Source organism: Felis catus, chromosome A1 (assembly GCF_018350175.1).
Source record: "Felis catus isolate Fca126 chromosome A1, F.catus_Fca126_mat1.0, whole genome shotgun sequence".
NCBI lineage: Eukaryota > Metazoa > Chordata > Mammalia > Carnivora > Felidae > Felis > Felis catus.
In genome coordinates this window covers 156467758-156481474 of record NC_058368.1, presented here as the reverse complement: position 1 = coordinate 156481474, position 13717 = coordinate 156467758, and the positions used below count along the sequence as shown (strand labels likewise).

Here is a 13717-nt window from a genome sequence, read left to right as displayed (position 1 = left end):
CTTATGTTTGAAGAAACTGAGGGTTTAGATGGGTTAAAGAACGCATACGAAGTCTCAGCTGGTAAAACTGCAGAGTAGGATTCCGGTTCAAGCCATGCAAGCATTCGCCCCTTTGTTCCCCCAGCATTCTTCTCTCATAGGCAGCTTTTTGGAAATTCACCATCCAGAACACGCTGGTGACTCTCACTGAAGGAAGTTCCTAATTGGGTGGTATGGGCTACTATTATTCAACTGTTATTGAAGCACCTAAGAGGAAGCTAGACACAAGTTACATTATTTTTAAATAATGCACATAGTAGCATTAGCAAAGTCTTCAAGCTTGCCTTATTTCACTTTTATCATCTAGGATTGCTTTCATACTGGGCTCCATGTTGAATTTAACAGCATAATTATTAATACAAGAAGAGAGTAAAGTGATTTTATTTACTAAAAACAGAGGCTAATATTTGAATGCTAGAAACCAGACTGTCTCTTAGTGTTTTCTTTCATACTTTGGTTTAAGAGGGAAAATACAATTCGAAATGTCTAAACCAGGGTTGCATTTTTATACCTCTATTGTGAGACCCATTATTTCCTATTTTTAATTTAATAATTTTATTTTTAATGGTAATTATGTGAGAGGCTCTTCAAAAGCCAAATATTTTCTGTGAAAACTTTAAGTTTGGGCAATAGAATTATAAGTAAGAGTAATTAATTTACTCTTTAGGGTTTTCTCACCTTATGCACAGCTTAGAGATAAAGAGTGAACAGCACTCACTTCAGGGAGAAAGGAGATGGTACCACGATGGCTGAATAGGTGCCCTTGGCAGCTTCCCCACCACCTTCCTCTACCTTCAGTTCTCCTTGATGTAGATTCTCAGCTTTTATTCAGCACATTGATCTCTCCTCATCATACAGTAACTTGTATGTTTCCACAGTCTGTGTCCTCACCTTCTCCTAAAAGTCTTCCTTGATTAATCCTACCTACCTGATTATTCCCCACACTAAACCCCCCACACCCAAGTTAATAGATTCAGCATTCTCAAGTATTTGAAGGAGTTTTCATATATGGCTGTTCAGGTCCTCAAGGGCGGAAATTAAAAGCTGGATATGGGACACTGTACACACAGTGGGTACTCAGGAAATACAGATTCACTAATAAACAGAGGCAAGGCTTCTCTCAAACTGAAGCCCTATATACTTTGCATAAAAATTGCTAAGATAGCAGGAATAACATCTTCATTTGTATTGAAACTATGAAATCCAACTGACAGAATTTCTACCACATACAACCACACCAGATATGCTCCCAAAGGGCAGCTTGTTCGCGGGGAAAACCTGACTCAGCAGGTTTAAATTATTCCTTCTGAGCCACTTAACTTTTGAATTTCCTCATTCAGTGGCTTAAACTTGACTTTAAAACTGCATGCACTCAAAACATTTGCATTTAATTGCAGCGGTAGTATGTTTTCCTGTTGCCATCCGAAACATATTCATTATCAGTGTCAGGCTTACGTTGAGAGAGTTTGGTTATTTATATCTAAAGAATCAAATTCAACAAAGATAACTGAAGGCATGTAAGTAGATTTTTCTACTTTTTTATTATAAGAAGATGCAGCCTGTAGATACACAAATTCAAATCCTTGGCAAATCATATTTTCAATGACTGTTTGTCTAGAGATAAATGGATATGAGTAGAGAGAGTTATTTTAGGAATGATAAGTCAACATGAATTTTATTTTTTGTAATGTATATATACATATATTTTCAATATGTGTATGATTCAAGAAAATATTGTGTCTGGCAAGTAATTGCTGGAGCACTTTGTGTGACGAAGAGAGTTGAGTCTTAGGAAAAATGTATTTAAAACTGTCTTAAACCTTATTCCAAATTAAAGAACGTTAAGATCCTGTTGTACACTGGTGACCACAGGGTTAAAATGGAGGTTGGAGATACCAGGGGGCTGGGTGTGCACTCGCTGGATTATCCATTTTATTAAGACCAACACATCCTCCTATTAGAATGCCATGTCATTGAGAGCACATGTGGCAAAGCTCAATACCTTTTGTTATTCCAGGATACATTTAAATTAATTTAAGAACAAAGTGTTCCCCTGGATCCATGAGCTGTTGCAGTAGTTTTAATCAGAACCAGAAGTTCTGGCTGCCTCCGGTGATGTCATGTGAACAAATGTTGATTTCATGAATCCTATGCCCTGTTGATCAGACCACATTCTTGTCCGTGTTTGTGAAACAGTAAGTTTCTTTCTTCAAAGTGTAAGGTTGCTATTTAAGATTGATGTATTTGAAAGATGGATAGTGACCTTTGAAAGGTATTCATAAATCACTTACAACTGACCTGCAAATACAAAGTGAAATGAATAAATGAGACAAATCCTTGCTGATATGAGCCCTAACTTTACCTTAAATACCCACATAATCAAAGAAGAACTGTTCTCGTGGCCTAAATTACTAGGAGACATCATGCCAGTTCTCCTCCTCACTGAATATGCAGATACATTGACATGAATGTACCTGCGCTGTTGAAAAGATCACATGTGTTTTAACTAGCAAAAGTGACAGGGTGATCAGAAGCCACACCTGGGAGTCATCTGTAGCCCAACAGATCAGAATAATGAAATGCTGGTAAGGGTTGGTGGGAGCAACCTCAAGTATTTAGTGAGCTTTGTGTTCTTCACTGAGCTGAAGTGTGAAGGGTGTAGTGGAGAAGGGGGTATTTAAAATCACAAGAGAACAACCTCTGTTTGCAAGATGTTTCCCGAATAGTAGAGAACCTGTCTACTAGACCACAGATGTAATGGACACTAATAAGAAGGCAGCAAAAACCAATCAAGGGTAAATCTCAGGCTACAGACAACCATTCTTAAAATTCATCACAGGGAGAGATGAATGGATTGCAGTCGTCAGTAAAGGCTTCTTGCAGGCAATGTGCTTTGAGCTAAGTCTTGAAAGAATGGGTAGGAATTCTTCAGGTGGACGGGTGGGAGGAAGAGGGCTTCAGGTCATGAGTTCAGCAAGGGGACAGGCTGGAAAGCATGATGTGTGCTCACAGAGCAGTCACACTTGAAGTGCTTACTGGAATCCACCTTGCTGAGCAAGTCCAAAATCAGGCACTTCGTATCAGGCCCAGGTGCTTCTACTGACTGACTGTATTACAGAGGAGTTTATCTGCATTTCTTAAGCAAAGGAATTCTATAAAGGGCAGTGTTTTAAAGGCATTGGAGAATTTAGTCAGGTGGCTACTCCCACAATGCCAGGATAAGGTGAGGGTTAACTTCTCTAGACCGTGCAGTGGGGACTGAGATGGAGTAAGAAGAGAAGTTACTCTGTTCAATTGCTAGGGACTGAAACGTCATAGTGATCTGGAAAATGGAAGTTATTTGTAAAGTTTCTGATGTTATCCATGAGTTACATTAGCAGAATAAACTACTTCAAGTGCAAGGTAGCTGCAGTTTGCTGAAGATGCCACTAGGTGGTGAACGTGCATTATTCGTGGCTTTAGATTATCCATTGGCTTTTCTTCTGGTGAAAGGGGTTTAGTTTGAGAATTCAGGTTTTAATTAAGTCAAATTAGATTTCTATTAGTGAAATATAACTTTATAGCTTATATGACTAGTTATTAATAGATAGAGGAAACTGAAATATTACTCAGTGGTAGTTATTTCAAACATATAAGAACCTGTGTACAAAATTGGAGCTATCTAAATAAAACTCCTATAGGAATCCCCATTTTATTTTAATATTTCTTATTAGTTGCCCACTCGGGAAACTTCCTCACTTAGTATTCAAATAGCAGCAAGTTATCTTTGGTAATGAATGACATCAAACTATCTGGGTGTTTAGAGATTTGAAAATTGTGCTGCTTCTAATATCTGAGCTGACTGCTCTGGGTTAGAACCTATTTCTTCTGCTTAGCTCTTACTAACGTGTTAAATAACACCCTTATATGGCAGTGCTTCTGCTATTACGAGGAAGCTCAGTGAGACTGTGTGTTACTTGCACTGTTTCCCTCAAGGTATTTTACTGACTGTAAGCATCATGAAGGCAGGACCCATGTCTATTGGGCTCGGCACTCATCCCAGTGCCCAGCACGGTACCCCACACAATGTAAACCCTCAGTGAGTTAATGAACTTGTTCTGCTAGTAAAAAAAAAATGCACTTTCCTTTCCACCTGATCTCAATAAGTCAAATACAATTGCATAGTATATTTTTACCAATTGGGCAATCAGAGTTTACCTCTTTTACCTTCCAAGAATGACTCAAAAAGAAGTTCACACAAAGATTTTGACATATTCTTTGTTTCTTGCAATGTTTCATTTAAAATATTCACAGGGGAGGTGCCTGGGTGTCTCAGTCAGTTAAGCGTCTAACTCTTGATTTCAACTCGGGTGATGATCTCACAGTTCATAAGATTGAGCCCCATGTTGGGCTCTGAGCTGACAGTGTGGAGCCTGCTTGGAATTCTCTCTCTCCCTCTCTCTACCCTCCTCTGCTCACACATGTTCTCTCTCCTTCTCTCTCTTTTTCTCTAAAAATAAATAAACAAACTTTAAAAATAAAAAACATAAGATACTCACATGGACATGCATGTATGTGTTTAAGAGCCTTGGCACTTTGGCCTCAGTCTTTCTAGATTAACTACAAAATTATCATTCTGTTATGCTTAATTCTCAAGGTAACCTATATTTCTATTGCTTATATTTATCTTTATAAATGTGAAAACACATCTTACAATGGGATAGAATGTTCGGGACTGTGCTTCTCCGGCAACGTTACAAGTGGTAGTAGTAGTGATCTATTGAGTATTTAGTATATGTCATGTAATGTGTCAAATAATCAAGTATCATCAGCCCAATTTTGTAGCTGAAGAATCTGAAGTGCAAACGGGATAAGTTAGATGCTCAGGGACACATAGTTCGCAAACCAGGGTCCAAACCTGGAGCTGGTTGGCAGTATAGCCTGTAGACACCCGAATGCTATCTGCCTCCCATCTCTACTGTGTTGAATTTTTCTGCTTGAAAACCTATCCAAACCATAAAATAGAAAAATATTTATTCAAACATATGTACAGGGTTAAATACTGTGGCCATATGTAAATAATATTAAAATCTCTTTCAGTTCATCAGTTTCGGTGGAAATTGCCATTTAACAAGTTTATTGGTTAGTGGTTTGGAAATTATTCATGACCTTCTTACACTGTACAATACTCAGCAGGTTTGGCAATTTCTATAGCCATAGGAATACTGTCCTCTTGTCTAATATATATTGTGCACTCAAAAATCCTGTATATCAGGGGTGCCTGGGTGGCTCAGTCGGTTGAGCGTCCGACTTCGGCTCAGGTCATGATCTCGCGGTCAGTGAGTTCGAGCCCCGCGTTGAGCTCGGTGCTGACAGCTCAGAGCCTGGAGACTGTTTCGGATTCTGTGTCTCCCTCTTTCTCTGCCCCTCCCCCTCTCATGCTCTGTCTCTCTCTCTCTCTGTGTCAAAAATAAATAAACATTAAAAAAAAAATGTTTTAGCCCTGTATATCAAAGTGACTATTACTTAACAACATGTGTAGACAAATACTTGGTTAAAAATGTAAAACCCGACACTCTGGGGCCCCCACAGCAACTAATCTGGGTCTCCAAATAGTCTTGGAAACACAAGGAAGAGAGGAAGCACATCTTTGACACAGCCTGGCAAGGAATCGGGCATGTCTCTGTCTTCCTGGTGGGAGTGGAAACCGTACATTCTCTTTTGGAAGGCGATTTGGCAGTAGGTATCAAAATTACAAAAACACAAATCCTGTGCCCAAACAATTCCACTTTTAGAAGTTTATCCTACGGATACACTGACACATGCGTAAAATTACCATATACACAAGGTATTCTTTGCTTTTACTGCTTTGTAAAAGCAAAATATGAAAAGCAAAATATTGGTGAAGAACTTAAGCGTCATGTATGGAACCATTGAATGATCACATTGTACACCTGGAACTGCTCTAACACTCTATCTTAATTATACTTCGATTAAAACAAGAAAGAACCTAAACATTCATTAAGGAAAAACTGATTAAATAGATTATAGTACATCAATACAATGGACTATTATGCAGCTATAAGAATGAGGAAGTTTTTTAGCTCTGGTATGGAACAATTACGTATATATATATTTTTTATATTTAACTAGGAAAAAAGGGCATGGCAACGTTTGTAAGATTTGTGTCTTAAGAAAAAAGGAAAGCAGGGGTGCCTGGCTGGCTCAGTTGGTCAAGCATGCAACTCTTGATTTCAGAGTTGTAAATTCAAGCCCCATGTGGTGTGTAGAGATTACTTAAAAATAAAATCTTTAAAAAAAAAAAAAAGAAAGGACAGCAACTGATAGACATTCATGTCTATATTTGCTTGACTATGCGTATAATAATCTCTAGAAGAATATACAAGAAATTGGTGACATTGGTAAATGTCCAGGGAGGGCAGTGAATTGTCTGGGAGCCACGGAGTAAAAGAGAGTACTTTCCTTATGTTTGCACATGCATTCTCTCTCTTTAAAAACCCTCTATTTTAATCCTAAAACCTTTTTTCTTTTAAATGTTTTAAATGTTTATTTAGTTTTGAGAGAAAGCGCATGTGAGTGAGGGAGGGGTGGAGAGAGAGAGACAGAGACACAGAGAATCAGAAGCAGGCTTCATGCTATCAGCATGAAGCCCCATGGGGGGCTTGAACTCATGAGATCATGACCTGAGCCGAAGTTGAATGCTCAGTCACTCAATCGACTGAGCCACCCAGGTGCCCTAATTCTAAAACCTTTTAAAAACATGTATACCTTTTAATCCTGTATCTCAAGGACTTTAGCTTGGGGATACTATAAAAGATGTATCAAAGGCTTATATCCAAAGATGTTCTTTGCATCAGTATTTATAATGGTAAAATAGAGAAGAGATGCAATAAAATATTTAGCATTTGGAAATTTGAAGCAAGAAGTAAATGCGGAAGCACTGCACACCTCTTATGTAAAATGCAACAAATTTTTATCTTCATTATCATGGATTAAAAGCATGCTGTCTTGTTCATTGAATCCACAACATCTGACACAATGCTTGATGCATAACAATCGCATGGTTAATAATTATAGAAAAATTAATAGAAAAAAGACTGGGAGGATATATTCTGAAATGTTGACAACATTTACCAGAGATTTTTATTTTCTTCTATGATTTTTTCCAAGTTTTCCGCAATGAACATGTACTATTTTTATGATTGGAAAGAAGTACAATAAGGGTTATGAAGACTTCATCCCCAAAAGAAATTCGTATTTTCATGCCATGTCTATCAATAGAGGAATGAACAGCTATTTTAATGAGTACTAGTGAGCGCTTGCATTTGCTCAGCAGTGCTTACAGAAATTCTGGAAAGGATGGTAGTGGTGTGTAAGTGGCAGCTGGTACATTTAGTGAGTATTGGAGGTACATGAGGGGATAATTTGAATGCTAATTACAATATCACTCTGCACTTAGGAGGAATCACAGAACTAGGACTGGGGTTATTTGACTGAGCAGCACTATATGCACATTAAGATTTTTTCTGTAACATTAGACCTGATTCCTATTTTTTCCCCATTTTTGACTGTAGCCAGATCTAGGTTCTGGTCCCCACTCTGCCACTTACACACTCTGATCTTTTTAAGATGATCTATCTCCATCTGCAAAATGAGGCATGGTCTTTGCTGGGTTACAAGTGGAGTGCATTCTTTCTTTTTTTTATTTTTTTTTTTTTGATGTTTATTTATTTTTGAGAGAGACAGAGACAAAATGAGAGTGGGTAGGGGAAGAGAGAGAGGGAGGCACAGAATCTGAAGCAGGCTCCAGGCTCTGAGCTATCAGCACAGAGCCCGAGGTGGAGCTCAAACTCACGAGCTGTGAGATGATGACCTGAGCCGAAGTCTGAAGCTTGACCGACTGAGCCACCCAGGCGCCCCAGAGTGCATTCTTAATGCAAGTGAGGAGGTTAGTTCAGTACCTGGCATATGGAAGTCTCTCTGGATGCCTCCCTCCCCTTTTTGCTCCTCCCATATTTGTCAGTGTGTCTGGATCTGGATGGGGAACAAAAGTTGGTTTAGAAGTGGGGAAGAGACTAAATTTTTAAGCAGTTTATTTAATCCTACGATAGCTCCTTTAAGATATGAATCATCCCATTATACTGATGTGGGGAGAGAGTGTTACCCCGGAAGCTGTGAGCATCCTAAGATCCTAATGATTAGCATCTATGATATGCTCATACACAATATACACAGAGTTTTTCTATGACCTCTAGAATTTTGTTCTGAGGAAAGAAGATGGAAATCCTCTATTGATCGTATTGCTGTGCCTGAGGACACGGAGAACTTATTACATTAGTATGGGTTTTGGATGTTTGCCTAAAGCCACAAACCTTTTGATGTCCACCTTCCAGCCCCAAGAAATTCCTCATCAGTCATATAATTCCTGCAAATAAGATAAAGCAGGACTTTTAATGGAAAATTTTCTGTTCCTTCTTGCTCTCTGACTTCAATTGCATTAGAAAACTTTTTTTAAAATACTAATTTCACAAAATAATTTTTCATTGTGTGTTCCAAATAATTTTAACACCCTCTAACACAATGCACTTGCTTAAATAACAAAGTAGATGAGTATGATCAAGATTTCATATTTAGAATAGATAAAATTACAAGTAGTTATGCAAAATTCAACTTTAAATGTAAATTGTATAGGTATAAAATGTTAACGTATAAAAACCATTTTGTAAGCCATACCTGGATGATCTGACTAACTTAAATTCTTAATTGAGCTAATAGTGCATTAAGGAGAAATATACAAACTTGTAGATGGATGAACATTTTATACTAGCAGAAAAAAAAATCCTATGTGTCAGCAATGTAAAAAATATTCTGTCAACAAATCCTTTATGTAACGTGATAACACTACCTTCTAATATTTCTTAGAACCTTCTCTCTCAAATGTAGTCATAGGGTGCTAACTTCTCTCCCACACCGATGAAACACGGGATGCTTGCCACCAAGTGACTCTTCCACAAATTAACCTCACTGTTGCTACCTGGTGTCACTAATCTTTGTTGTTTGTTTGTTTGAGAAAGAGACAGAGTGTGAGCAGGGTAGGGGCAGAAAAAGAGAGGGAGGCACAGAATCTGAAATAGGCTCCAGGCTCTGAGCTGTCAGCACAGAGCCTGACGTGGGACTCAAACTCAACAAACCATGAGATCGTGACTTGAGCCAAAGTCGGACACTTAACTGACTGAGCCACCCAGGTGCCCCACTTATCTTAAATTTTTAATTGGTATTGTTGGTTATCTCTGCTAAGTTAAAAACAAATAAATGCCCATTTACTTAAAATTATTTTAATGATTGTCAGAAATAGAAAAACAAGAATGCAGAAATTAGAAGCAAAATTTCGGCATTTGGACTATTGAGGTGCATAACAGTTCTCTTGAAAAGAAATTAAGATTTTTGTTTCCTCAGCTCTCTGTCTGTCTGGAGAATGCTACTCCTATTTGTATGTCTGCATAGCAGCAGTTTGGCTTAGGTAAAATTTCTAATTCATAATATGGTAGCTGTGCCAAAAAGTCACACAAACCAGAAGGTTAAAAATAATTTCTATAAACTCTGCCTAGTGTGTTTGAGGAAGAGCAGAGTGTTGTAACTCTCATGCTTACGATTGGAACACATTCATAAACAAAGGCATTTAAATGTTTGTGTATATCTGATATCATAGAAATGTAAGAAATCAGGTAGGAACAGTCAATGTATATTGTCATCTATCTTCCAACACTCATTGATAGTAACAAAAGTAATAATATTTAAAGGGTGATTAAGTCACATTTTTGAGAACTCACCATATACCAACCAGCAGGCAAAATGCTTTGCAGATTCAAGATTAATTTACCATATTAGACTCAGAACAATTTTAAATCCATCTAAGTATGTAGTAATTTATTAAACTCTGCAAGCAAATATACCAAAAACATTTTTTTTTTTTGTCCTTCTGGAATGTGTACTCAAAAGAAAAGAACTGGAAGTAAGATCACTCCCTATTGTCGTGGTGCTATTTCCCAATCCCTTCGCATTGGAAGTTTTCTTCTTTTTGATGCAGGTACTTGATTTTGCATCTGTCAAGTTCTCCTTCATTTAGTGTGTGTATGTTTGGCTGGAGTTGCTAATATTAACCACAGTCCAGAACTCAGCATTTCTGACTATTACAGAGGTTCCTACACAGTGATGAACATCTATTTCTAATTCCCCTCTGAAACACTTGGGAATGGGGGTTAGCAGGGAAGAATGGATGTCACAGGATGAGAGGAGGGCTCCTTAAAGGCAGCTGGCAGGAGCACTTTGGTGAGATGCCCAGTGAGCTCCTCCTCCTACAAGGTATGGCTTTGAAATTTGCCTCTGGGTCACCATCTGTGTGTAGGGCCATCCCTGTCACCAATTCTTTCCAGCTTACATTGCAAAGAACTCCTCCTCCTCAGTGGATGCTGGAATCTCTGGCACAAACAAGACTGGGATTAGAGGTTCACTCAGAATTTTGACTCGGAGGATGTTTGGTTAAAGAGCCAGGACAAGGATAAACACTTTACTAAAGCTTGAGTATCTCGGGTGCTTGGGTGGCTCATTCAGTTAAGTGTCTGACTCTTGATCTTGGCTCAGGTCATGATCTCACGGTTTTTGAGATCAAGCCCCGTGTTGGGCTCTGTGCTGAGAGCACAGAGCCTGCTTGGGATTCTCTCTCTCCCTCTCTCTCTGACCCTCCCCTATCCACTCTTACTCTCTCTCTCTCTCTTTCTCTCAAAATAAATAAGCAAACTTTAAAAAAACCAAACCAAAAAAAACTTGAGAAGCTTGTGGTGGGATGATAGTATTCAGTTCTTTACTACGAGCAATTGGATGCTAATGTATCTAGAGGTCAACAAAGATCCCTCAAGCCAACAGCAAACACAATAGAAATGTGATGGGACTGTTCACCTATTTTAGAGACAGGTTTCCTGCCACCATTCCAGCATAATGAAACAAACCTAAATCACCTGTGGCCTGGCTAAGTTCTAGATTGTTTATACAGTTACCCAAGAACTGTCTTTGGCTCCTTAGAAATCACAAGAGCCTGGAATAAGAAGCAGGAATTGGTGAGAACGAAACCAAAATATCGCCTTGTTCTCAGGTGTCAGATATTGATGCAGGCACAGGCTGGATCCCCAGGTCTGCTGGGGCAGGGCGAGGAGAGTCCGTCTTTGTCCAAAAGTAGGGTCTTTTTTCTTTTGGGGAGCAAGTCATGGCTGTTAAACACAATTCTGGTTAAGACGTTTTAACAGTAAATTATATGGCATCCTTTTAAGCTTTATAAAAAGAGGCTAAATAAAAGACTGGCTAGGCAAGCTGGGAAAAGTCTTAATTTTATTAAGGCAGTGAAAGAGAATGAAATGCAAAATCAATAGCAAGTAGGACAGTGCAGAGCTCCTATAAATCACCCTAGCAGGCCTGTGAACAGACCTGAGAACTTGAGCGACGCATTTCCCAGTGAAAAGACCGTTCCCCACACCTGCTACTGGCTCTCCCAGCCTCTGTTCCTGTTCGCTCTCAGGAGTAGGCTCACTGATGATTTGCCTCCTGCGTCATTGAGGAAATAGAAGGCAGTGGGAACTTGCACATTCTCACATCTTTCTTCTGCCAAATCTCAGACCTAATTCATCTGCACCACTCTCCTGCACTCCCTCTCGTCACAGGGGAAGAGGTATCCTTGCTTCTCCCCTCCACAGCTCAAACTCTGTCCCACCTCTTCCCAAACACATGGCTCCTGTACTTGTTGCCCCTTTCACCCCCTCCCTTTCTTTTCTTTACTAGATCATTCCAAAAGCAAGAAAATACACCAGAGTGTAGCCCTCCTCGAACTTCAACATGCATGTGCCTGGGGATCTTGTTAAAACGCCGGTTGTTTTTTGAGTAGTCAGCCTGTATTTTCCGTCTTTAAATAAACAATCCCCTCTCTTGATCACATGTCTATGCTCTCCACCCCTTCCCCCATTTTTTTTTTTTTTTTTTTTTTTTTTTTTTTTTTGCCATCCTTCACAAGCAATGCTTTGTGAGGTAGGGGTCTTCATTTGGTTTGTCCAATTTTCACTCCCATTCTCTGCTCAATATATGCAAAGCTTCTATCCCCACCACTGAACTGAAGATGTTCTGGTCAGTGAACTCCACCTGTCAAATCCTCTTCCTCCTTGAAACTTCTGTTGTGACTTCTGTGATGTCTCTTTCTAATTTTTCTTCTACTTCAGTCTTTTTCAGTATTTTTAGCTGGCTCGTCCTCATCTGTTCAGCTACTGAGTTTTGTTGTGCCTTGGGGCTCTGTTCTGCCCCCCTTTGTCTATATTCTTTCCCTGGGTGACTCCTTCTATTCACATGACTTTAAGGACCTTCTAAATGCCAAGCGTTCTCATGTCTCTCTCTCCAGCCCTGACTCATATATCCATCCACCTATGGATAACATAGGTGGATGTCCTGTAGGCAACTCCTACTCTTTCATGGCCCTACGTAGTTCTTCATCTACACTTTTCCCATGTTTGTTCTTTCTCTACTCTTCCGTAGCTCAGTGAAACCAGCATTCATTTACCCCAGTGCTCATGGCAAAAATGTAAGCAGTTCTTGATTTCTCTTTTTCTCACCTCCCAGATACAGTTGATTAACTTGTCTGTGGTCATTTTCCTTACAAAACATCCTGAGGATGTCCAGTGTGGTCTAAGCTATCACCTTTTGTAGATTACCACAATAACCTCTTGTTTTTCCTTCTACAATACATTTTGCCTAAGTGGCCTTTTAAAAATGTCAGTTAGATCATATTAATTCCCTGGTTGACATACTCCACAGGCTTCCCATCACACTTATAATAAAATCCCCACTCTTTTTTTTTAGGTTTATTTATTTATTTTGAGAGAGAAGAGAGAGCACAAGCAGGAAAGAGGTAGAGGGAAAGAATCCCAAGCAGGCTCCATGCTGTCAGCGCAGAGCCCAACATGGGGCTTGATCTCACAAACTGTGAGATCATGACCTGAGCTGAGATCAAGAGTCTGATGCTTAACCAACTGAGCCACCCAAGTGTGCCAACATCTTCACTCCTTATTCTGGTTTACAAGGCCCTCTGGCACTGCTCCTCTGACATCTTCCTATGCCACTCTCGCCTTCACCTGGCTACCGTAGTCTAGGCATCTTTTGTTTTCTCAAGCAAGTTAATTTGTTTCTCCCTTAGAGCGTTTGCTTTACTGGTCCTAGCTCCCTAGATCTCCTGGTTAGGCTCCTTCTTGGCATTCAGACCTTGTTCTAGGTTTTGCCTTTTTGCCTCCAGGTTGATCCTCACTCACCTTTCTCCTGCAAGCCACATTTCCCAGCTCCCTGACAGTGGCTTTTGGGGGATTTGCCCAAGGGGAGATGGTAGAAGGAAGGAAGAAGGAAAAAAAAAACTGGACAATTTCTTCCACTCCATCTCTTTCCTTTCTCCTCCCCTTTGTTCTCACCTTTCCTCATCTCCCAACCCCACCTCTGCTTCTTGGGGCACTTTCCAGTGGGGACTGGGTGCCTCATTCTCCCCAACAGACAGAGAGAGCCTCTCTGCCATAATCACAAATGCTGCCCAGCAGCCCTGTCCATGGCTCCATTTCCTGCCACAGTTGGTGTATGTGGTCTAGCAGTTACATCGCCT

General features: G+C 39.7%; 1 protein-coding gene across 18 annotated transcripts in view; it reads left to right on the top strand.

Annotated features, from left to right (window-relative positions):
• MCTP1 (multiple C2 and transmembrane domain containing 1) overlaps window positions 1-13717 on the top strand; it is a 520292-nt gene that overhangs the window by 479468 nt on the left and 27107 nt on the right. The gene's annotated exons all lie outside the window — the stretch shown is intronic.